The 9511-nt window shown below is 41.7% G+C and overlaps 1 pseudogene; it reads right to left on the bottom strand.

Moving 5' to 3' along the window:
* Nucleotides 1-1096: 1096 nt before the first annotated feature.
* On the bottom strand, nt 1097-2102 carry LOC112922654 (DNA repair nuclease/redox regulator APEX1 pseudogene; annotated as a pseudogene).
* Between the last annotated feature and the right edge of the window lie 7409 nt (nt 2103-9511).

The following is a 9511-nucleotide window of genomic DNA, read 5'->3' as shown; positions in this document are numbered from 1 at the left end:
TTCGAGTTCACAACGTTGTGCAATTCCAGCAAGCGAGGCCAGGCCAGTGCAGCTGAGTTGCTGCGGCACCGGCACCGGGGACAGTGCGGCGGGGGGAGGGCACCTATCAGTTCATCCCACTTCCCGAGAAAACCTGGCAAGAGGAGTAGCTGGGATAAGTTACTACATGTTTCCTCTCCTAGAGTTTCTGTCTTGCTTAGTGGATGTTTTAAAAGTCTCGTAGATGATGAGAGGACCTTTGTGAATTCACTGCTTCAGCGAGGTCATTTTTCACTTAAAATAATAATAATAATAATAATAACAACAACAACTTGGGTGCCAGAGGAAGAAAAAGGGAATGAAGGATGGGTGACAAAATAAGTTCTGTTTTTGAAATAGGCTACAAAGAGCCCCTGTGGGAGGCTTATTTTATAAAATGTGTAACAACTGATGAACATGCTGCCCTGTCCATATTTACACCATTATTATGTTAAAGCATACTGGCTAGCAGTGGTAATAATAGCCATCTTACTGAGACCCAGAGAGCAAGAATTTTGCACCCATCTGCACACCAATGCAGTAAGGATATAAGTAAGGAAGATACAAGTTACAGCCCATTATATGAATTTGGAAACGAGGCTCAGAGAGGTTAAGAAATGGGACTAGAGATACCCAGCAATTATTATGGGCTACTTCATGAAGCGCAAAATACAAGGTTTTAATATTTGCTTTTAATTATTTGAAATGTTTAAAATGCCACATTCCAATAATTGAAACTATTGAGTTGTGAGCATCATCATGTCAAAACTATTAAAGTCTCACTGCAATTTTTACCTTCAACCTTGTGAAGCTGCAAAGAGCAAGCAAAAAATGTTTTTGTCAAAGCAGACTTTAAAAAATAACATAGACTAAAAGACATCCCCGTGTTTTATTTATCTTGAAATGACGGCTCTATTTTCCTGTAAACAGTTCAAAGGAAGCTTAATATAAAAGAAAAAAGAAATGCACAAAAGAGAGAGAAAATTGGGGGTTCAAAAGAAACCTAAGTGTCACTAGAAGCCTGATTGAAGAATTCACATTTTTAGATGGGAAAGTGCAATGCAGATTTCTCCAGAGAGCAGTTTTTAAAGACTTTTGGCAGGTTAAGTTTTAAAGCTAGCTTGGGGGACTTATTTCCCAGGCTTACAGTAATTTAGGGGAGGGGTCACAGTGCTAGGTTTAGGGTGTGGTACAGTGGTCACTGCCCAGGGCCTTGCAACAGATTTTGCTGTCACACAACACAAGGTAAGAGAGAGTGAGACAACAAAAAGTAATCAAGGTGCCAACCAACTCTTATGGATGGAACATTCCTCACGTAGGTCCAAAAGGTATAAACATAGCCCAGGTTTGGGGTAGAGGTGTCCCAAACTGTCAGCCAGTGGCACAGCCTTAGCAGCTCCCCAAAGCCTTGACGTTCTTGTCGAGTGAAGCCAGCATGCTGTTTGTTTCCCTTGGGGTAGAGAAGGTGGATTTCTTCATGGGCCACACTGAGGTCCCCACATAGCCCAAGGGACGTATGGGAAGCCAAGCCCTTCAGGAACTTGCAAAAGGCTCCATCCCAGCACTGCTGGCCACCAGGCACCCCAGTCTTCCACCCGTGTTAGGTACATAGGCTGTTTTCAGAACAAATTCAGTCACTCGGCCTTCCAGATCATGTCCTTTGTCCCCAGTGCCATAGGACACTTTGAGTGGGCACAGGTGGGACAGCAGGCCCACGCCCCTGAACCCTTCTTTGTCTGAATGTACTGACCGGTACTGATGGGATAGTTCAGGCAGCTCCTGAGGTTCAGCTGATAGTTTGTTCTCTGAACATTCAGTCTCTTCTCTCTGGGGCTTCTTCCTACACTTCAGCTAAACTCTTCCTCTTAATCCAGGCTCGAAGCCCATCCGCATTCCAGGAGCAGATCATGAGTGAGGCTGATTTACCACTGGGGGAGGTTTTCTCATCTGGGGGTGAGGGGGTCCTCATACAGGACTGGCCTCTCTCCTGCTGATTCTTTCTCATTTTTCTTTGCTCCTGCCTGACTCTTCTGGGCTTCTGGCTCAATCGTGGGCTCTTTCTCATCTTTCACCACTGCTCCCTTTTACCTGTGCTTTGGCGTCGCTGTGACGAATGCCTTTCTGAACCTGTACCACGTTGCCCACTGAAGCAGTATTTTTTACTGTGTTACCCCCCTTGGGTCCCAGGCTGCCTCCTCTTCTAAAAAGACATCCCCGTGTTTTAGGAATTACAACTATTTGTCATAATTTAAGATCTCGCAGCACAGCTTACAGAGAGCATATGATATATACCATCAGTGCAAAATCAGACTTCAGCGTTCTGTTTCTGGTCTCATCTTATATCCAAACTGTGAGTCACTTTGATTCTTATGAAGTAGAAATGCCTCATAAACATAACAGCAAATTATTTACTGATTTCTTCATATTCATCTCTTAACTAAGAGTTATTACGTGAACTTTGCTCTTATTCATAACCGCTTGTGGTTTTTCAGGTGGTTGAAATGAATGAAGTCATTGTAAAACTAGAATGCTTTAAATTGGCTGGCTAATACTTTATATAAAGTAAGCCTACTTTGTCACCCTCCTAAAGAAGACAAAGTTTTGTCTGAAATAATCGTTAATGGGTGTGGAGAACATTCAGTGTAAGAGAGGCTAGAAAATATTTCAGAATCAGTGCCATCTTTCAGATAGCCAGTCACCTGTCACTCACACTGCTTTTTAAATCCCAGCATTCTATGGAAGGAACAAATGGAACAGTTCTTTTATTTTGTTTTGTCTTCCTATTTTGGAAGATTTAAACAATTCTTTGTTTTTCCCTTTTGATTCAATTTTGTCACTCTTTGCTTGAATGTATATATTTTTGGAGATCACGCCTATTTCCTTCTAGAACTAGAATTGTGTTTTACAAAATGATAGAGTTGAAAGGGACTCTGAAGATGATCTAGCCCAATCCTCTCATTTCACAGTGGAAGAAGCACCCTGTTTGGCATTTCTTCACTTTAGTGCACATGAAGGCGTCACCAAAATCAACGTTGCCTGCTTGAACATTTCCACTGCAAGCTGCACCCTGTCCTAGGTTGGGAAATAAAGAAACAGGGATGAAAACAAGTTTATGATGCCATCAATCCAACTGTTGGATTGTTCTCCCCCCAAATAATTTCAAGTAAGTTGCAGACTTAAATTCTTGAACTATATTCATTTATTTCACTGAATACAGATGGCTGGTAATTTGTTTACTGACCTTTCTTTGATTCTCTGCTAGATGATCTGAGTCAAGTGTTAACACCCCAGAGCACAATAACCTATTACGGCAGTGAATTAGCGCCCTCTAGCACATTTCTGAGTAATGACTGCTAAAAAAATCTTAGAAAATGTAACTGAAACCGCGGGGGGTTCTTTACACTATCTCACTTTAATTCTCACAAAAGTTGTATGGCATCAATTGAGACAACTGTGTAAGGAGAGAAAGCTAATACACAATGTGGTGAGGGCTACTTCAGGAGTGAGAAGAGCTGTGGGCGGGGACTGACTGACTTTATTGAGTGACACTGTGATGACAGTAGGAGTGTGACACTCTTTCTAATCTCCACCGCCCCCCCCTTAGTAGGAGAGACGGAATTCTGGAAAGGAATGTTGCAAGAGGCACCTTAAAAACTACTACTGAGTTACTATCTTCTTTAATAGTGTGGGAGGAGGGAAACAGGACCACTGACTCTGGTTGGGGTTTTGAGGATAGTATCAATGAAGAGAGGACCTTGGACTATTAAAGGAGGAGAGTAGTTTTCCAGGTGAAGAACAGGGAAATGTCATTCGAAGCAGCAACATGAGGGGCACCTGGGTGGCTCATTTGGTGAAGCATCTGCCTCCAGCTCAGGTCATGATCCCGGGGTCCTGGGATAGAGGCCCGCCTGCATCGGGCTCCCTGCTCAGCAGGGAGTCTGCTTCTCCCTCTCTCTTCCGCTCCCCCTGCTTTTGTCAAATAAATAAATAAAATCTTAAAAAAAAAAAAAACAAAGCAGCAATACAAGCAAATGAAAAGACACAACTGAAGTGAAGGACACTCTGATACATAAGAATGGGTAATGTACGGGGTCAGTCCTTTTGGAAACTGAGGTATATGGGATGGAGTGGACAGAGGTGACTGAAGCAGGACTGGGAAGAGCTTTCGTGTCAACACGGGGAATATGAAATTTGTCCTCTTGACGATGGTCGTTTTCAACTGGAAAATAATGTGATTGGATTTCTTTCTTTTCCTGCCTTACACATTGAAGAATATAACCCATGGTCAGAAAACTACTAAAACAAATATACTGTATAAAGCATCATTCTAAAGCAAACACTTCTGTACCCCTCATCCTGGAATAGAAATATAACATTGCGAACACCTACCCCTTCTCCCAATCCCAATCGTAACCCCATTCAAACCCCAAAGGTAATAATCACCATCTTTGTGATTCTTCACCACTACTTTGTTTTTCTTTACTGTTTCACTGCTTGCATTTACTTCCGCAGAAAACAAAATTTCATCTTAACTGCTTGTGAAGTTTTTATAGTTGGAATCATACTTAAAATCTTCTTTGTGTTTGCTCCACATAATGTTTCTAAGACTCATCCTGGTTGGTTGGTGCTGTAGCAGCCATTTATGTACTTCAGCGGCTGAATAGCATTCTCCCATCTGAGTGTTTTGCAATTTCTTTTGTGTGATGCTGTCGGATATTTGTTCTTTGACTTTTTTAAGCCAGTTCTTGCCTAACATGAACAATATTGCCATGGGCTTTTGTACTTTGTATCCTATTCACATGGGCAGAACGGTTTCTCCAGCTTATTCAGATTTCTTCCAGGAAGCTAAACTCTGACAGGACTGTGTGGCATCCACCAGAGGAGAGTGAGGTAATAATGACCCGGTCTATTTTCAGCGAGGGTGGAGAAGAGGTCTGATATGAGGGACAGTCCTGAGGCAGCATCAAGCTGTGCAGGAAATGGAGTGGCACACACAGGGGACCCTAAGTTTTCTAGCTTAAAAGACTGACATCCTTAAGGGACATCAAAATGCTGGAGGAGAAATATGTTTTAGGGAGGAAATAAGCTCTTTTTGGGGTTTGAGGTGACTGCTGGACATATGAGCAAAAATGTCTGCTAGGCAACTAGAAAAGCCTCTTGAGAACTTAGGAGGGGAGGGGCTGGAGGTAGAGATGTAGAAGTGGTAATATATGGTTGGTTGTCAAAGACACTGGAAAAGAGAAAAGTCATTGACAGCACTTTCTGAGCACTTACCATGTGCCAGGCACTATTCCAAGAATGTTACAGCTATCTCAAGAAATGCAAGTGGGGCAGCCCAGGGGGGCTCAGTGGTTTAGTGCCGCCTTCGGCCCAGGGTGTGATTCTGGAGACCCAAGATCGAGTCCCACATCGGGCTCCCTGCATGGGGCCTGCTTCTCCCTCTGCCTGTATCTCTGCCCCCCCACCGTGTGTGTGTGTGTCTCTCATGAATAAATAAATAAAAATCTTTTTACAAAGTTTTTTAAAAAGAAATGCAAGTGTGGGTGAGGATGCGAAGAAAAAGGAACCCTCGTACACTGTTGGCAGGAATGCAAATTGGTGCAGCCACTGTGAAAAACAGTATGGAGGTTCCTCAAAAAGTTAAAATAGAACTACCCTATGATCCAGTAATAGAACAACTAAGTATTTACTCAAAGAATATGAAAACACTAATTCCAAAGGATACATGCACCCCTATGCTTATGGAAGCATTATTTACAATAGCTAAACTATGGAAGCAGCCCAAGTGCCCCCTGACGGATGGATGGATAAAGAAGAGGTAATATATACACACAACGGAGTATTATTCAGCCATAAAAAAGAATGAAATCTTGCCATTTGCAACAACATGACTGGAGTTAGAGAGTATAATGCTAAGCAACATAAGTCAGCAAAAGACAAATACCATATGATTTCACTCATGCATGAAATTTAAGAAAACATATGAACAAAGGAAAAAAGAGCAAGTGAGACAGAAACCAAGAAAGAGACTCAGTTAAGAGAGAACCAGCTGAGGGTTACCAGAGGGGAAGGGGGTCGGGGGATGGGGAAAATAAGTGACAGGGATTAAGAGTACACTGCCAAGCACTGAGCAATGTATAGAATTGTTGAGTCACTATATTGTATGCCTGAAACTAATAGAACACTGTATGTTTACTGGGATTAAAATAAAAACTTAATAAAATAAAAAAAAGAATGTCATATGTATCAACTCATTCAATCTTCACAACAACCCAAGGAGGCACATAATACTGTTATTTTCATTTTACAGATGAAAAAACTGAGGCACAGAGAGGTCAAAAGCTTGCCCAAGGTCACACATCTAGCCAGTGGTGGCCCCAAGAGGAGATTATGCAAGTAGTGTATGTGGAAAGAATTGAGTTTTAGTGAGTACCAATATCAATGGTTCTGAAGAGGAACCTGGGAAGGACATTTAGATGAACAGTCACCAAGTTAGGAGGAGAGCTGCAAGAGTGTCATTAATAGTCAAACTTAAGTTACCTTGAGAAGTTAAGTTAGGTGCCTGGCACTCCTGGAGGTAGAGTGCCAAAGTGGAGTCATAATACCCAAGCTTGAGACCAGGTGTCAACAAAACCTATTCCTGCTTGGCTCACTGCTTCCAAGAAAGGAAGTGAAATGTCTTTAAGGAATCTAACAATAAAATATAGAAAAAAAATAATTGGTTGCTGTCTACAGCTACAGTAAAAAGAAAAATCCCTCCCTTGAGAAATTCAGTGATGTATGGCAGAGGAAGATGGTGGAGAAATGGGGCTGGTAGTGGGGAAGATGAGTTCTGTATACCAGACAACTCTGCTGAGTAAACAAGCTGAGCTGGGCAGGAAGGAGGAAGTTGTGGGAGAATCACTACTCCGCCATCACCTGCAGCTCTGTCATCCCCCCACTGTGGCTTGGTGACTCTGACAAAACTGAGTGGGAGTAGCTGTCCAGAGGGCCCTTCAACTGTACCTGGAACCTGTCCCATGGCCCTATGTTCTCCATGGTGTTGTCCTTCTCCTCCCTGGGTAGATTTACCTACTGTTTGTCACAATTCAAGATGCTCAGGCAGGCATCTGTAAAAGGGTTCAAATTCGGAGCTAAACAAAGTAGACATGGTGCTGGCTCTGCAGTAAGAGAAGAGAATATCCAAGTCAGATTCTCATTCATTCATTGACTCATTCATTGATTCACTCATTATATCCATGAATATTTATAGCTTTCCCAGTATTTTAAACTCTGTCTCCAGTACATGTCTTACCAGAAAGTGAATTATGACAAAGTTGTGAAATAAAGGTTTATATCTCTAGTTTGTAAAAAAAAAAAAAAAAAAAAAAAAAAGTGCCCATCCTGGGCACTATGCTAAGAACTGTGTAACCAAAAAGGAATAAATCAAGCATGATCCTTGCCTTCATGAAACACATAATCTAGTTGCATAGATGAAAAAAACAGTAAGTAGCAAATAAAAGATTATAAAACTGTCATATGTAATAAGGAAACAAATAGAAGGCTAAAAAGATTAAGGGGTGAATAGGGGAATTTAGAAAAACTGATCCACGGTAGACTTCACATGCTTGCGCTTGTCCAGTTCTCTTTCACCATTTCCCTTGCAATTTGATGGAGTCTTGTGACTAGTTTGGACCAAATATTGGTATCTGCTGCAGGACGGTTCTATGATAAAAAATAATCTATCATCTTTCCCACAATCTGCCCCCATTTCTCCACTATCTTCCCATACCCACATATAAGGGGATGAATTAAGGGAGGGATTTTTCTTTTTACTTTAGCTGTAGACAACAACCAAAAGGAAATAACTTTTTCTGTGCTTTATTATTAGTTTTCTTAAAGAAGTTTCACTTCCTTTCCTAAAATATGTGACATTAGCTTAGCAGTCTACTGGTGAGCAGCATGGAAACTGATAATGGAGGGCTAGAAACACTGCAATTCTTACCTGGCTACTAATAAAACTAACTCCTGCATTAATTTGGAAAGATTATGTGGCTAAAGAAAATGTGACCTGAGGGGAAAAAATTAGAAAACAATGTTTCTAGCACGTATTGGTTGCTGCTGGCTATGTTTTGGCAAGGCTTTATAAGCTCAAAAAGGAATTGGTTGATTTGTAAGCAGAAACGAAAAGGAATAGAGATATTTCAGAAAAGTAAGGACTTGCAAAATTGGAAAACCTGACAGGTTTTAGACTCCAAACTCTAAGAGAGAATTTGGGGTAACCTTGAAAAAGTCCATTAAAATAAATCCGGGGCAGCCCTGGTGGCTCAGAGGTTTAGCGCCGCCTTCAACCCAGGGTGTGATCCTGGGGACCCGGAATCGAGTCCCAGGTCGGGCTCCAGGCATGGAGCCTGTTTCTCCCTCTGCCTGTGTCTCTGCCTCTCTCTCTCGCTCTCTCTCTGATGAATGAATAAATAAAATCTTAAAAAATAAAATAAAATAAATCCGTAGAAAGGCCAAATTAAAAGTATGGCTTCTACACCTATTGATAATACCTCTCAGTAAGTTCAGGAACTTTAGGGCAAAGATAAAAGTAAGGAATTCAATTGGTAAAGAGCCATAGAAAGCTCAAAATAAAGGTGTAGGTTTCCCACAGAAAACTATAATCTCATGTTTACTCAGGGTACCCACTGTACTGGCAAGAGAGAAAGACAGATAGAAACAAATTAGTGGGGAGAGAGAATGGGGCAAGAAAGCAAAAGCATGTAGTAGATCTGGGAGCCATGTTTTAAAAAGAACCATAACAGTTTTAGCAAATATAGTTTACTGAAATCAGAGACAAGCAGCTTACTAAATAACTTTGGGAGAGATTTATAGTCAAAGGAACCATAAACCCAACTGGACTTGTAGCCTTCCAACATTGTACGAGTAGCACATGAACCTTACACTACCCAGACTCTAGACTGTGAGCTCCAGGTTTGGACTTCATGTTTGTTTCTTTTGGGAAGAAGTTTGGTGTGTTCTGCAGTGGGAACAAGAGTGAAACAAAAGAGTGGCCTATAGTAGAACTAATGACCATTCTTTTCTTTCTTTCTGGCAAATGGAAAGATTACATGTCCTTGTTCCCTTGTAGTAAGATGGACCAAGAGACTGTGCTGAAGCATTTAAGAGCTACCGGGAGACCCCCACCCCCAGGAGCTAAGGATCTCACTGGTGCCTCTTTTATAAGAGCACTAATCCCACTTAGGAGGACTCTACCCTCAAGACATAGGCACCTCAGAATGGCCCCACTTACTAATATTATCTTCACTTTGGGGGGGGGTTAGAGTTTCAACATATGAATTTGGAGGGGACATATTCTGACCACAGCACTGTCTGTAATGAATGAGAAGAAGGAATAGAAAAGGACCCGAGACAGGAAGTCATGGAATTATCCAGACCTTCCCAAGACGCAAATGTTGCCTAGGAGAAGAATGTAGACACAGAGATGATGATCTATAGGTTCATCATTGAA

Source organism: Vulpes vulpes, chromosome 1, assembly GCF_048418805.1.
Source record: "Vulpes vulpes isolate BD-2025 chromosome 1, VulVul3, whole genome shotgun sequence".
Taxonomy (NCBI): Eukaryota; Metazoa; Chordata; class Mammalia; order Carnivora; family Canidae; genus Vulpes; species Vulpes vulpes.
The sequence above is the reverse complement of the archived record's forward strand: the minus strand, read 5'-3'. Positions and strand labels throughout refer to the sequence as shown.